This window comes from Vulpes lagopus, chromosome 6 (assembly GCF_018345385.1).
Source record: "Vulpes lagopus strain Blue_001 chromosome 6, ASM1834538v1, whole genome shotgun sequence".
Taxonomy (NCBI): domain Eukaryota; kingdom Metazoa; phylum Chordata; class Mammalia; order Carnivora; family Canidae; genus Vulpes; species Vulpes lagopus.
In genome coordinates this window covers 74,615,003-74,630,784 of record NC_054829.1, presented here as the reverse complement: position 1 = coordinate 74,630,784, position 15,782 = coordinate 74,615,003, and the positions used below count along the sequence as shown (strand labels likewise).

Genomic DNA, 15,782 nt, shown 5'->3' with positions numbered 1-15,782 from the left:
AGGGGAGCACTTGGCTGGGTGAGCACTGGGTGTTATGCTATATGTTGGCAAAGTGAACTCTAATAAAAATAATAAAAAATAATTATAGTTAAAAATATTATTGTATCATAAAACTAACATTAACAGCAATAATATAAATAAAATATTACAAACTGTATTAATCCAGTTTTCAACCCAAAAGAGCTTATTTTTGTATTTTAGTCAAATGAAAATAAATATTTTCCTGAACCTTCACCTGTACATCCTGGTTCCATTGCACCTCTGCTGTCCTGAATAGGGTCTGGTGACCTGAGCACTCCCTGGTGACATGAGAGCCCCTATAGCTCATCGATGTGTTAGTCCCTGCAGGAAGGTTTCTGTGTGGGCTGACAGTGACATCCCCTCACTGCATCTGCACAGTAATACAGGGCTATGTCCTGGGCTCTCAGGCTGTTCATCTGCAGATACAGCATGTTTTTGTCTTTGTCTCTGGAGATGGCGAATCAACCCTTCACAGCATCTGCATAGTATGTGCTGCTTCCACTACTGCTAATGTATGTGATCCACTGTAGCCCCTTCCCAGGAGACTGATGGAGCCAATGCATGCTGTAGCTACTGAAGGTGAACCTTGAGGCCACACAGGAGAGTCTCTGGGACCCCTGAGGTTTCACTCGGTCTCCCCCAGACTCCAGCTGCTGTACTTCACCTTGGACAGCTGCAGACAGAAGACATCCTGGTCAGAATACTGTTGCCCATCCCATTTCTCTCACTTCATCTCCACTCACATACTCAAGTTGTGTTGTTCTCCATGAATTATCTTTTAAAATAGCGTTAAGGATGCAGTTTCAGTGAAATGGCAGGACACCTGCACCTCAATGTTTATAGTAGCAATGTTCACAATAGCTAAACTGTGGAAGGAGCTTTGGTATCCATTGACAGATGAGTGGATAAAAAAATATGTGGTCTATGTATACAGTGGCATATTACTCAGCTATTAGAAATGATAAATACCCACCATTTGCTTCAATGTGGATGGAGCTGGAGGATATTATGCTGAGTGAAGTAAGTCAATAGGAGAATTACAAACATATGTTCTCATTCATTTGGGGAATATAAAAAAATTGTGAAAGGGAATAAATGCTAAAGCAGAGAAAGTGAGTGGGAAATATCAGAGAGGGAGTCAGAACACGAGAGACTCCTAAATCTGGGAAAAGAACAAGGGATAGTGGAAGGGGATGTGGGTAGGTGTTTGGGGTGATGGGGTGACAGACACAGAGGAGGGCAGTTGATGGGATGAGCACTGGGTGTTATGCTATATGTTGGCATATTGAAATATATATATATATATATATATATATATATATGGCGTCAAGAAAAATGCAGCTGAGCACAGACTCCATAGTGAGTTGTCTGTATCCTCACCTGATCACTGAATGGGGTTACCTATGGGTCCTGGGGCTGGGGCTCCTGTCCTACATGTAGGTTCAGGTCTGGGCTGTTTTAGTCCATGGAAGGAGGCCCTTATATACATGTCCTCTCAAAACATACTCAGCTTGGGATCATTTGTGTCAAACTGCTGTGACCAGAACAGATGTGACTGCCTTTGTGTGTTCATATTGACTAGTTTGAGAAACTATGTTATTAGGTAATATCCCAGACTTCAGACTTTTTGTTCATGTCGTACTTTGTAATGATATTTGCACAGAAATCTTGTTTTTTTAGGTGTCAGGTTTCCCCATACAGTGATTTTATCCTACCCCTTAAATTATAGAGGGTTTGTGATTTGCCCTTGGGCACATTTCAGTGAGTCAGAATCTTGGCCTGTGCTCCTCTCCACAGGACTTACTGGCCCTCTTGAATCACCTGAATGACAGAGTGGCAGGGTTACTTAGAAATGTGGACCCCTCCTATATTGAGGATCACATGATTTTGCTAAATTTAGAATTTAGCTGAATTTCAGCAGATTTCAATTAATGCAGTTGGATTTGTAACTCTCTATCAACTCAGTCACTGTGTCCACTCCAGTCAAATCTGTGGTTTTCTGTAATGGTCCTAATGAGCTTACATGATACAGAATGAGCTGCATTCATGCAGATTTAGGGATAAAATAAACTGGTGTCTGGATGAACATTTTCCATTGTATAGACTATATTTCTATTTTTCTTATCCCTCCTAAATGAACAGTGCAATGCTGCCTTTCCACTGTAAGTTTTTGATGAATTCCTTTTACATTCAAATAGTATCTACCCTTGAACACTTCTACAGTTTGATCAGGTATTTTGGTAACAAATGTGGTAGGAAAATTCAGTTTCAATTCTTTTCAATCTGTGCCTTTAATCAACCTTAAATTTGAATTTCTCAGATTCTTCCCCCTGACCCTATGGGCTATGTACAGGACTTGTCTTCTGTCTCCATATCTAACACATTGCAATTTTGAATGGATCACATGCAACAGGAAGACTGCCAGCAGAGCCCATCAACCAAAAGACGCCTGTGTCCACTTCACAAAGACACGGAGTCTTGCCTATAATATTCCTGCAATTCTAAATTTCGAATTTAGCTGAATTTCAGAGGGTTTCAGGTAATGAAGTTCTATTTGTAAGTCTCTAACAACTCAGTCACTGTGTTTCACTGCAGTTAACTCTGTGATCTTCTGTAATCGCTTTGATGAGCTTACCTGATGAAGAATGAGCTCATTCTAGCAGAGTTTGGGATATAATAAACTCGTGTCAGAATGAACATTTTCCATTGTATACCCTATATTTCTATTTTCTTATCCCTCCTAAACTAACAATATAGTGCTGCCTTGCAACTGTAAGTTTTTCATGAATTCTTTTTACATTCAGATACTATATTCCATTTAAGAGAAGAAAACTATCTACCATGAACCCTTTTATGGATTTATCAGGTATTTTTGATAACAAATGCAGCAGTAAATTTCAGTTTTAAACCAATTTCAATTTGTGCCTCTGATCAACCATAATTTTGGTTTTCTTAGATCAGTCCCCCTGACCCTGTAGGCTGCATACAGGACTTCTGTTTCCAAATTGACCCATTCCATCTTTGTTTTTTTTAATGTTTTATTTATTTATTCATGAGAGACAGGGAGAGAGAGAGAGAGAGAGAGAGAGAGAGAGAGATGCAAAGACACAGGCAGAGGGAGAAGCAGGCTCCATGCACGGAGCCTGATGTGGCACTTGATCCCTGATCTCCAGGATCTGCCTCTGAGCTGAAGGCAGCACTAAACTGCTGAGCACCCAGGTACCACCACCTTTCCATCTTTGAATGGATCATATGCATCAGGAAGACTGCAAGCAGAGCCTACCACCGAAATTGCAACTGTGTCACTTGCACAGAGACATGGAGATCTGCCAATAATATTCCTGCAATTCTGGCCCTTTGGGAGCATCTGTGCCCTCTTGAAGCCCCGGTCTCATGGCTAGGTGGTGCATTGCTCCTTATGTCACTTGTTGGATGATCTTATGTGCATGGACCACTTATGTCTATAATTACTTCTTGAAACATAATATAATATTAGTAAAATACTCAGTAGGCTTGTACAAACAAAAATGAGTCCTTAGGATCCAGAATCAGAGTAGGGGCGAAAATAAGTTAGCGATACTCTGAAACAAAACACCAGGGTGCTAAGTTCACCTCCAACATATAAATCAGAAAAAATTCACCACACCATCTTTAGTATAAGAAAATATGGAAGAGAGAAGTTAACATGTCAGAAGATTTAGGGGACTCAGGGCTTGTCACATCCCTGGAACAGCTGGATAGTTATTGAATCATTTCGAACATCCATGAAATTGATCAGAGGTGAAAAAACAACAGAAAAACTCCTAATAGAATACTGAGCAGGTTTTGGAGTGTTGGAGCTGTGCGGTGTTGACATTGGGGAGATAAAACCATGAAGAGGACAGCAGGAGGGAGGTTGCTTGCAGACGCTACTGTCAAGGATTTTTAAGGACAAGAGAGGAACATATATACTGGTAGAATTCTACTCCTGCGGGGGACAAACCTCACATGATGGTGCTCAAATGGAAAAATAGGGAAATTTCCTGGATCCAAGGACCCCCTGAGTGCCAAGAAGAAAAAGTGGCACCATGTGATGGATGGTTAAGAAGGAAAGGAACCTGAAGACGTGTGAAGATTGGGTCTGAGTGCAGGCGTTGTGCTTTGTTTCCATAAACTGAATGCTCTGTGGTCCTGTGACCTCTATTCTGAGACGAGCAGGCAGGAAGTAGACCCGCTTTTGTGTCACCCCCTCAGAGGACCAGCCCAGGTCCATATTACAGGAGCCTTTCATATTGTCATTTAGAGACCCATTCATGTGCCTGAGATAAACCAGCTCAGAGACAGGTATGGTGAACACGTGATTCAGATGTCAACTGAGGACAGAAATGGCTCTCCTATGAGGGCTCCCTGAAGACTCCGGGGTGCAAACATTCAATCTCAGGCTAGAGATAAGAGGCCATGTCCATAACGGCTCTCCAATGCAGCCAGGAAGTCACAAAACCCCAAGACAGGCCTCAACAAGGTGGGGTGTGAGCATCTACAGAGGAAACAACACCAACAGCAAATGATAACAATCCATTTCCAACTGCACTGTGCATTTAGACATCGATGTAAGCCCAGCTCAGGTCCAGGGCTGCACACTGCAAGAGAAACTGTATGCTCCATCCCTTCCTCCATCATCTCACATCTATTTTCTGAGTGTTCATGTCTGGGGACAGCTGCTATTTGTATAAATGTTGATGAAATCATCACAGCCAACCAATGCCCTGCTTCTAGCATTCAGAGATGCTCCCCTGACTTGCTGACCATGAATGGACTTACCTTCCCTGAAATAGCTTCACTGTCATGTAAGTTCACATGTAGACTATGGAATATGATGGTAGAGCTGTTATATATTGACATAACCAGGTCATGTTACTTGGTTGTTACAAATTCCATGACAAAAATGATTGCATTTAAATAAAATGATAAAGGCCAAATAAGTCGTGTAGGACCCATGAGGGGTTCTATTGAGGAAATCCTAAAGGGAAACTTATCTCATGTCCAGAGGGAGAGTCACAGATGCAGGTGGGTTGAAATGAGGACACGGGACACCAAATTTCATCCAGTGACAATGGACACACCTAACAGCCATCAGTTCAACACAACCCTGTAAGGTGATGCTGAGACACAAATCCCACTGGGTCATCACATCATCATCCTCTGGAAACGTTGTAAAAGAACATCCTTAAACTGGTGTTCTAAAGTCTCTGAGTATCTCTGGCTCTCTTGTATCATTGTTCTCCTTCTATGCGTCTACTATGACTTTTTGTCAGATACCTATGGTTTGCAACACATAAGTCCAAGTTCCAGGTCAGGAATGCACCCTTCACTGGATGAGGGTGGTTACCTAATACTTCTCACAACAAATACAGCAGAAAAATTTCAGAGCATCAATATGTCCCTAATATCTCTGTGTGTGCCATAAAAATCCTAGGATTATATGTTCATACTCTGTGATAAATGTCCAGGATGTTTTGATAAGGATTGCATTGAATATGTAGAAGGGTCTGAGTAGCATAGAGATTTTTACAGTATTTATTTTTGTTTTTGTTTTAAAATTTATTTCTTTATTCAGGAGAGTTGGAGACAGATGCAGAGAGATCGGCAGAGGGAGAAGCAGGCTCCCTTACAAAAGCCTGATGCAGGACAAAATCCCAGGACCCCAGGGTCACAACCTGAGCCAATTGCAGACACTAAAACTCTAAGCAACACAAGTGTCCTGAAAATATTCATTGTTCATATCCGTATGCATGGAATGTTTTCCATCTCTTTGTGTCTTCTTCAATTTTTTTTCTTAGTCGTCAAACAGGTAGAAACATCTTGGGGAAAAAAACAGAAACAAAACTACAGCTGGAAAGCATCACTATGTTTGCAGACAAGCTCTATTATAAGGTCTTTATCATCAAGATAGCCTGGTACTGGCAAAAACAACACATAGATCAATGGAACAGAGCAGAGAACACAGAAATGGACCCTCAACTGTATGGACAACTACTCCTCAAGAAGAAAGAAAAAAATATCTAATGAAAGAGAGTCTCATCAGTAAATGGATGTGAAAACAATTGGACATCCACCTGCATAAGAATGAAAGTGGACCATTCAGCTACACCAAACACAAAGGTAATCTCAAAATGGATGAAATACCGAAATCTGAGACAGTAATTCATCAAAATCCTAGAGGCGAATTCAGGTACCAACTTTTTTCCTCAGCTGCAGTGACTGTTAGCAAGGCACCTCTCACAAGACATAGGAAACAAAGGGAAAAATAAACTATTAGGACTTCATCAACATAGAATCTGTAAAACAATGCAACAGGTGACAAAATGAAAGGCAACCTACAGAATAGGACAAGATATTTCCTTAACAAATTCAGCACCCAACAAAACAATGAATCCAGTCAGGAAATAGGGAGAATACATGAACAGGCCTTCTCCAAAGAAGACCGTCAAATGGATAACAGGGAGATGAGAAAAATGATCCACATGACTTGTCATCATGGAAAAACAAATGCAAACCACACTAGGATCCCACTTATAAAACTCCGAATGGATAAAGTAACAAATCCAGAAATAATAAATATAAGGGAGGATATTGAGAAAGTGGAACCCTCTTCCAGTATTGGTGGGAATTCAGGCTTGTTGAGGCACACCAGAAAATAGAATGGAATGTCATGAAAAAGTGAGAATAGAGCAACTCCAGGACCCAGCCATTGCATTTAAGGGAATTTACACCAAAGACGCAGATTTATTTATTTATTAATTTTTATTATAAATTTATTTTTATAAGTGTTCAATTTGCCAACATATAGAATAACACCCAGTGCTCATCCCGTCAAATGCCCACCTCAGTGCCCATCACCCAGTCACCCCCACCCCCCGCCCACCTCCCCTTCCACCACCCCTAGTTCTTTTCCCAGAGTTACCAGTCTTTCATGTTCTGTCTCCCTTTCTGATATTTCGCACTTATTTTTTCTCTTTTCCCCTTTATTCCTTTTCACTAAGAATAAAAAGACACAGATTTAATGAATAAAGGGACACTTGCACCTCAATGTTCACAGCAGCAAAGTCCACAACAGCCAAACAGTAGAAGGAGCCTCAGTGTCTATTGACAGATGAATGGATAAAGAAGCTATGGTCTATGTATACAAAGGAATATTACTCAGGCATTAGAAAGGATGAATACCCACCATTTGCTTCGATGTGGATGGACCTGTAGCATATTATGTTGAGTGAAATAAGTCAATTAGAGAAGGACAAACATTATATTGGCTCATTCATTTGGGGATAATAAAAATAGTGAAAGGGATGATAGGGGAATGGAAGGAAAATGAGCGGGAAAATCAGAGAGGGAGACAGAACATTAGACTCCTAACTCTGGGAAACAAACAAGAAGTAGAGGAAGGGGAGGTAGGTGGGGGATGGGGTGCCTGGGTGATGGGCACTGAGTGGGGCACTTGATGGGATGAACACTAGGTGTTATGCTATATGTTGGCAAATCGCACTCTAATAAAAAATAGACAAAAAGATGTGCTTTATATATACAATGGGATATTATATAGCTGTCAGACATCATGAATAACATGAAATAATGTTTCCTTCAACATGGATGGAACTGGAGGTATTATATTGAGAGAAATAAATCAATCACAGAAAGGCAATGATATGGTCTCATTCATATTGAAAGAGACGATAAGGGACAGAGGGGCAAGATGGCAGAAGAGTAGGGTCCCCAGTCACCTGTCCCCACAAAATTACCTAGATAACCTTGAAACCATCCTGAAAATCTACAAATTTGACTAAGATTTAAAGATAGAACAACTGGAATGCTACAGTGAGAAGATTTCACACTTCTATCAAGGTAGGAAGACAGGGAAAAAAAGAAATAAAGAAACAAAAGGCATTCAAGGGGGAGGGGCCCTATGAGGAGGTAGGCTAAGGCTGAGGCGAGTGCACCCAGGACAGGAAAGCCCTGTCCTGGGGAAGCAGGAGCTTCACCAATCTTCCTGGGAAGAAAGGTGCTTGCAGGGAGTTAGAGCAGGATGCCATGAGGGGCGTGATGCTCTCAGGCTCCCTGGGACACTAACAGATCACCTGTGCCCCAGGGAGATCATGCCACACCCCATGGACAAGTTCCCTAAAGGGCTGCAGGGCGTGCATGGCTGGACCCGGGAGCAGCTCTGAGGGGCTCGGGCAGGGCCCCGTGCGGAGGGGGCTGCGCAGACCCAAGAGCAGCTCAGAGGGCCTCAGGCAGCAGCAACATGGAGGGCGGGCTGCCTGGCTGGGAGCATAAATCTTACAGTGCAGGCCTGGTAGCACAGGGCACTGGGGACACAGCCCAGGATCCGACCTCCCCCCAGGACAGGCAGAGGCCAGGAGGACACAGGACAGCAAGGACGCTCCTGCTCTGAGTTGAACAGATCAGTGGCCCCACCTCTGGAGCATCCAGGCCCCTGCAGACTGAGAGCTCAGTAGTTACTGTGGGAGCTGAATCCAGGGCTCCAGAGCTGGCCACCAGCACTGTGGTTGTTTCTCCTCACAGGATAAACAATCCCGACTGAGCCTCACATTGACCTCACCAGATAAACAGGATAAATATCTTTCACTGAGCCCTGCACAAGGCAGGGGGCTGAACAGCTCCCCAAGTGCTAACACCTGAAAATCAGCACAGCAGGCATCTCCTGCTGAAATGATAAATGATACACTGGACCAGATGGATTTCACAGATATTGACAGAACCTTTCATCCAAACTCAACTAGTTTGAATACACATTATTCTCAAGTGCACGTGGAACTTTCTCCAGAATAGACCATATAATGGGTCACAACTTGGGTCTGAACCGATATCAACGATTGGGATCATCCCCTGTGTATTCTCAGACCATAAAGCCTTCAATTTAGAACTAAACCACAACAAGAAGTTTGGAAGGACTTCAAACACGTGGAGGTTAAGGACCATCCTGCTCAAAGATGAAAGGGTCAACCAGGAAATTAAGGAAGAATTAAAAAGGCTCTTTGAAAATAATGAGAATGAAGATACATCGTTCAAAAATCTTTGGGACACAGCAAAAGCAGTATGGAGGGGGAAATACATTGCAATACAAGCATCCAGACAAAAACTGGAAAGAACTCAAATACAAAAGCTAACCTAACACCTAAAGGAGCTAGAGAAAAAACAGCCAATAGATCCTACACCAAGCAGAAGAAGAGAGTTAATAAAGATTCAAGGAGAACTCAATGAAATCGAGACCAGAAGACCTGTGGAACAGATCAACAAAACCAGGGGTTGGTTCTTTGAAAGAATTAATAAGATAGATAAACCATAAGCCAGCCTTATTAAAAAGAAGAGAGAGAAGACTCAAATTAATAAAATCATGAATAAGAAGGGAGAGATGACTACCAACACCAAGGAAATACAAACGATTTTAAAAACATATTATGAACAGCTCTACGCCAATAAATTAGGAAATCTAGAAGGAATGGGTGCATCTCTGGAAAGCCACAAACTACCAAAACTGGAGCAGGAAGAAATAGAAAACCTGAACAGGCCAATAACCAGGGAGGAAATTGAAAGAGTCATCAAAAACCTCCCAAGACACAAAAGTCCCAGATGGCTTCCCAGGGGAATTCTATCAAACGTTTAAAGAAGAAACCATACATACCTATTCTACTAAAGCTGTTTGGAAAGATAGAAAGAGATGGAGTACTTCCAAATTCGTTCTATGAGGCCAGCATCACCTTAATTCCGAAACCAGACAAAGACCCCACCAGAAAGGAGAATTACAGACCAATATCCCTGATGAACATGGATGCAAAAATTCTCATCAAGACACTAGCAAATAGGATCCAATAGTACATTAAGAAAATTATTTCCCATGACCAAGTAGGATTTATTCCCGGGACACAAGGCTGGATCAACACTCGTAGAACAATCAGTGTGATTCCGTATCAGCAAGAGAAAAAGCAAGAACCATATGATCCTCTCATTAGGTGCAGAGAAAGCATTTGACAAAATACAGCATCCATTCCTGATCAAAACTCTTCAGAGTGTAGGGATAGAGGGAACATTCCCTGACATCTTTAAAGCCACCTACGAAAAGCCCACAGCAAATATCATTCTCACTGGGGAAGCACTGGGAGACATTCCCCTAAGATCAGGAACAAGACAGGGATGTCCACTCTCACCACTGCTGTTCAACATAGTACTGGAAGTCCTCGCCTCAGCAATCAGACAACAAAAAGACATTAAAGGCATTCAAATTGGTAAAGAAGTCAAACTCTCCCTCTTCGCCAGTGACGTGATACTCTACATAGAAAACCCAAAGTCCTCCACCCCAAGATTGCTAGAACTCATACAGCAATTTGGCAGTGTGGCAGGATACAAAATCAATGCCCAGAAGTCAGTGGCATTTCTATACACTAACAATGAGACTGAAGAAAGAGAAATTAAGGAGTCAATCCCATTTACAATTGCTCCCCAAAGCATAAGATACCTAGGAATAAACCTAACCAAAGAGGTAAAGGATCTATACCCTAAACACTATAGAACACTTCTGAAAGAAATTGAGGAAGACACAAAGAGATGGAAAGATATTCCATGCTCATGGATTGGCAGAATTCATATTGTGAAGATGTCAATGTTACCCAGGGCAATTTACACGTTTAATGCAATCCCTATCAAAATACCATGGACTTTCTTCAGAGAGTTAGAACAAATTATTTTAAGATTTGTGTGGAATAAGAAAAGACCCCGAATAGCCAGGGGAATTTTAAAAAAGAAAACCATATCTGGGGGCATCACAATGCCAGATTTCAGGTTGTACTACAAAGCTGTGGTCATCAAGACAGTGTGGTACTGGCACAAAAACAGACACCTAGATCAATGGAACAGAATAGAGAACCCAGAAATGGACCCTGAACTTTATGGTCAACTAATATTCGATCAAGGAGGAAAAACTATCCACTGAAAGAAAAACAGTCTCTTAAATAAATGATGCTGGGAAAATTGGACATCCACATGCAGAAGAATGGAACTAGACCACTCTCTATCACCATACACAAAGATAAACTCAAAATGGATGAAAGATCTAAATGTGAGACAAGATTCCATCAAAATCCTAGAGGAGAATACAGGCAACACCCTTTTGAACTAAGCCACAGTAACTTCTTGCAAGATACATCCACGAAGGCAAAAGAAACAAAGCAAAAATGAATTATTGGGACTTCATCAAGATAAGAAGCTTTTGCACAGTAAAGGATACAGTCAACAAAACTAAAAGACAACCTACAGAATGGGAGAAGATATTTGCAAATGACGTATCTGATAAAGGGCTAGTTTCCAAGATCTATAAAGAACTTATTAAACGAAACAGCAAAAAAACAATCCAATCATGAAATGGCAAAAGACATGAAGAGAAATCTCACAGAGGAAGACGTGGACATGGCCAACAGGAACAAGAGAAAATGCACCGCATCACTTACCATCAGGGAAATATAAATCAAAACCACAATGAGATACCACCTCACAGCAGTGACAATGTGGAAGATTAACATTAACAGATTAACAGATTTTTTTTTTTCGGGTTTAAAAAAGGGTTTAATTAAATACAAGGAAGAGGCCAGGCAGGGGCGGGGGTCACCTGAAAGCACAAGTCCCTTGGAGCCCCTCCCCCTCCCCCGTCGTGATGCCACAGCTCAGCGGCTGCAACCAGGTCCCAGTGGCCCCGAGCTTCTTGGGGGGAGGAGGGGCACGGGTCTCTCCAGGTCCCTGGACCCGTCCTCAGCCTCCTGGGCCCTCGGACCCATGGTCCCTCCCTCTCACAAGAGGCACCAGCCAGGGATGGGATGATCCAGAGGACGTCCATAAGACACAGGGGGAAAGGGGACCTTAGCCTGCCCCCGCAGACTAAGGCATCTCACCGGGTGCTGGGAAGGAAGGTGTGGGCACAGATGGGCCTGCGGGCAAGGATACCCCCCCCAGACTGGCCAACGAGACCCTTCCCAGCGCTGCTGCAAAATGGGGGTCTTCTCTGGCCCCCTCCCCAGGACCCCAGGCACCCATCCCTGGATCCTGCCAGGCCGGGTCCAGACCACACCAACGCCACCAGCCCTCAAAGAGGAGACAGAAAGGTCCCGGAACCCGCATCGGGGCAACAAAGCTCTGGCAGCCAAGAACAGGATGCAGCCCAGGGACGGGGAGGGGTCCTCCCCCTTCTAGGGCGGGGGTCCTCAATCCCTGTCCAGAGTGAAATACAACCAGAGCCACAGCTGGAAGACCCCAGGAGAGGCCACGGGGCTCACCCCTGCACACCCCATGGGATCCCTGGGTGGCGCAGCGGTTTGGCGCCTGCCTTTGGCCCAGGGCGCGGTCCTGGAGACCCAGGATCGAATCCCACGTCGGGCTCCCGGTGCATGGAGCCTGCTTCTCCCTCTGCCTGTGTCTCTGCCTCTTTCTCTCTCTCTGTGACTATCATAAAAAAAAGAGGAACATTTCTTTAAAAAAAAAGGCAGGAAACAACAAATGTTAGAGAGGATGTGGAGAAAAGGGAACCCTCTTGCACTGTTGGTGGGAAAGTGAACTGGTGCAGCCACTCTGGAAAACTGTGTGGAGGTTCCTCAAAGGGTTAAAAATAGATCTGTCCTACGACCCAGCAATTGCACTGCTTTGGATTTTTCCCAAAGATTCAGATGCAATGAAACACCGTGACACCTGCACCCCGATGTTTCTATCAGCAATGTCCACAATAGCCAAACTGTGAAAGGAGCCTCGGTGTCCATCGACAGATGAATGGATAAAGAAGATGTGGTTTATGTATACAATGGAATATTACTCAGCCATTAGAAACGACAAATACCCACCATTCGCTTCGACATGGACAGAACTGGAGGGTGTTACGCTGAGTGAAATAAGTCAATTAGAGAAGGACAAACATTATTTGGTCTCATTCATTGGGAGGGAATATAAATAATAGTGAAATGAAATAGAGGGGAAGGGAGAAAATTGGGTAGGAAATATCAGAAAGGGAGACAGAACATAAAGACTCCTAACTCTGGGAAACGAAGTAGGGGTGGTGGAAGGGGAGGAGGGCGGGAGTGGGGGTGACCGTGTGGCGGGCACTGAGGGGGGCACTTCATGGAATGTGCAGTGGGTGTTTTCCTGTATGTTGGGAAATTGAACACCAATAAAAAATAAATTTATTATTAAGAAAAGAAAGACACTATAGGGGAAGAAGTGAACCTTAGTGGGGTAAGACTAGAGAGGAAGACAAATCAGGAGACACACATAACTCTGGGGAACAAAAGCTGAGGGTCAGTGGACGGGAGGAGGTGGGGAATGGGGTAACTGTGTGATGGGTGTTAAGGAGGGTACATGATGTGATGAACACTGAGGGTATAGTGAATGTTGGTAAATTCAATTTAAAAAAAGAAAAAATGACTTTAGCCCATGCCCCAAGCTGGAACATCGTAGATGGACTGGGAAGATCAAACAACAGACACAAATTCTCACAGATCTGGAGTCTGGGTGTCTGAGGTCCAGGTGCAGGAAGTGGTGGTGTCTGGAGAGCACCCACATCCTACCCCATCCTTTCCCCATCACCTTACGTGGGGCCAGGGTGCAGGGAACTTTCCCAGTCCGAGCTTATAAGGGCTGCTCCGACAATGAGGCTGCACCTTCTGATCTAACTGCACCCCTAAGGCCCCACCCACTCCCCACATCCTATGAGTATTATGTTCGAACACGGGGATGGTTGAGGTCACACACAATGAGCTGATGTCTGCACCCGAAGGATCCATGAGTTATTCCCTGCAGGTCAAAGGTCCTCCAATCCAGCTCCTCACACTGAGGATCCTCATGGATTCAGTAGAAGTTTCTGGTCTCTGGGTACACGGAGTACACATGACCTTCAAAAGCAGCTGGTGACTGTGGGGAGAGGACAGCTTCCATCTGAGAACTGGTAGGATCTTGGCATATTTGTATTATCATTTTAGGTTTCATGCTGCTTCCATATTTTATCCACCTTGTTTTCCTGTGACTCAGGCATGTGTCTACTCAGAATGACCATGTCTTTCTTTTGTCTTCCCAGTTTGATGCTTGTTTAGTGAAATTATTACTCGCACCATGTGCATTCTTTATTGCCTGATAGCTCCCTGACATTCCATCCCCGTTCATCTCCTCCACCCAAAGGATAAGAAATGAAACAATAACCGAGGAGTTCCATCTTTTGATACAGTTGGGACACTGACTCCACTCAAGCCCCCCGTGGAGCAGGACCAAATCCCCACCACTGACCCACAACACAAAACCTGAGCCAGTGTCCTTCCATGGCACCATCCAGGCATTTATGACATAATGAGAGGCCTGCCTGGCTCCCAACAGACATGAAGGTGAAGGTGATAAAAGCTTATACTCTCATGATTGTGTGTGTGTGTGTGTGTGTGTGTGTGTGTGTGTGTGTGTGTAAGTGACCTCTGTGCCCACATCCCTACCATGTCATGCTGGGAATATCTCTCACCCCCCAGACATTTTAACTTTTTTGTAGAACATCTCTTTTCTATTGTGTTGATTGGAGTTTCCTTTATACTGTGATGTTGCAAGACAGCATGTTAGCTTAGGGTCCTGTGATCCACAGTGAGTGTCATTAGGACTCATGAAAATGTTCAGATGATTTGAATGGAGTTATTTGTAACTGATTAATACTTCTGGTCAGGAAAAGTTAAGTACAAGTAAGTGCAAGCCCTATCTTTGAATCCTAAGGCTCTAAGAAAGAGGCTGAATAGGTAAACACACAATCAAGTGTTCAGAGAGACTCCCTGGGGGAAACTAATCCATGGAGAGGAAGCCCAGCCCCTGACAGGAAACCTACCCACAGTTTCCCTCTGCACTTGCTCTTAGGCCTCCAAGATAGAAGTAGCGAGGAGTGCGCACCCCCGGGTTGTCCTGATCCCCTTCCACAGGGAGGTTTGTGTCTGGGCTCACACTGAGGTCCCCTCACTCTGTCTGCACAGTAATACATGGCCGTGTCCTTGGCTCTCAGGCTGTTCATCTGCGGCTACAGCGTGTTCTTGGCATTGTCTCTGGAGATGGTGAATCGGCCCTTCACGGCATCTGTGTAGCTTGTGCTACTTCCACCACTGTTAATGTACGCGACCCACTGCAGCCCCTTCCCTGGAGCCTGGAGGACCCAGCTCATGCTGTAGCTACTGAAAGTGAATCCAGAGGCCACACAAGAGTCTCAGGGACCCCCTCAAGCTTCGCCAGGTCTCCCCCAGACTCCACCAGCTGCACCTCACCCTGGACACCTGCAGACAGAAGACATCCTGGTCAAGAAACTGTCCCACATCCCCTGTTTCTCTCACTTACCTCCACTCACAGACTCAAGGTCTCTTGTTCTCCATGAATTACCTTTTAAAATGGTGACAAGAAAAACCCAGCTGAGCACAGACTCCATGGTGATTTGTCTGTGTTGTGTCCTGATCCCTGAATCGGGTCACCTTGGGATCCTGGGGCTGGGCCTCCTCTCCCAGTTGCAGTGTCGGGGCTGGGCTGGTTTAATCACTAGAGGGAGGGCCCTATTTGCATGTCCTCTGACTATATAGTCAGCTCCAGACTCTGATCAATTCTTTACAAGTTATATACAAGCATTACTTCACAACTGTAGATCACTTCCTTTTGGTTTCACAGTGGATTTATGATGTTCTAATCCATCAACGTATTTATCTGTGCCTTTCTCTGTACCTTTTAAA

The 15,782-nt window shown here is 44.0% G+C and overlaps 1 pseudogene; it reads right to left on the bottom strand.

Moving 5' to 3' along the window:
- Positions 1 to 482: 482 nt before the first annotated feature.
- Positions 483 to 15,487, bottom strand: LOC121492614 (annotated as a pseudogene).
- Positions 15,488 to 15,782: the final 295 nt, after the last annotated feature.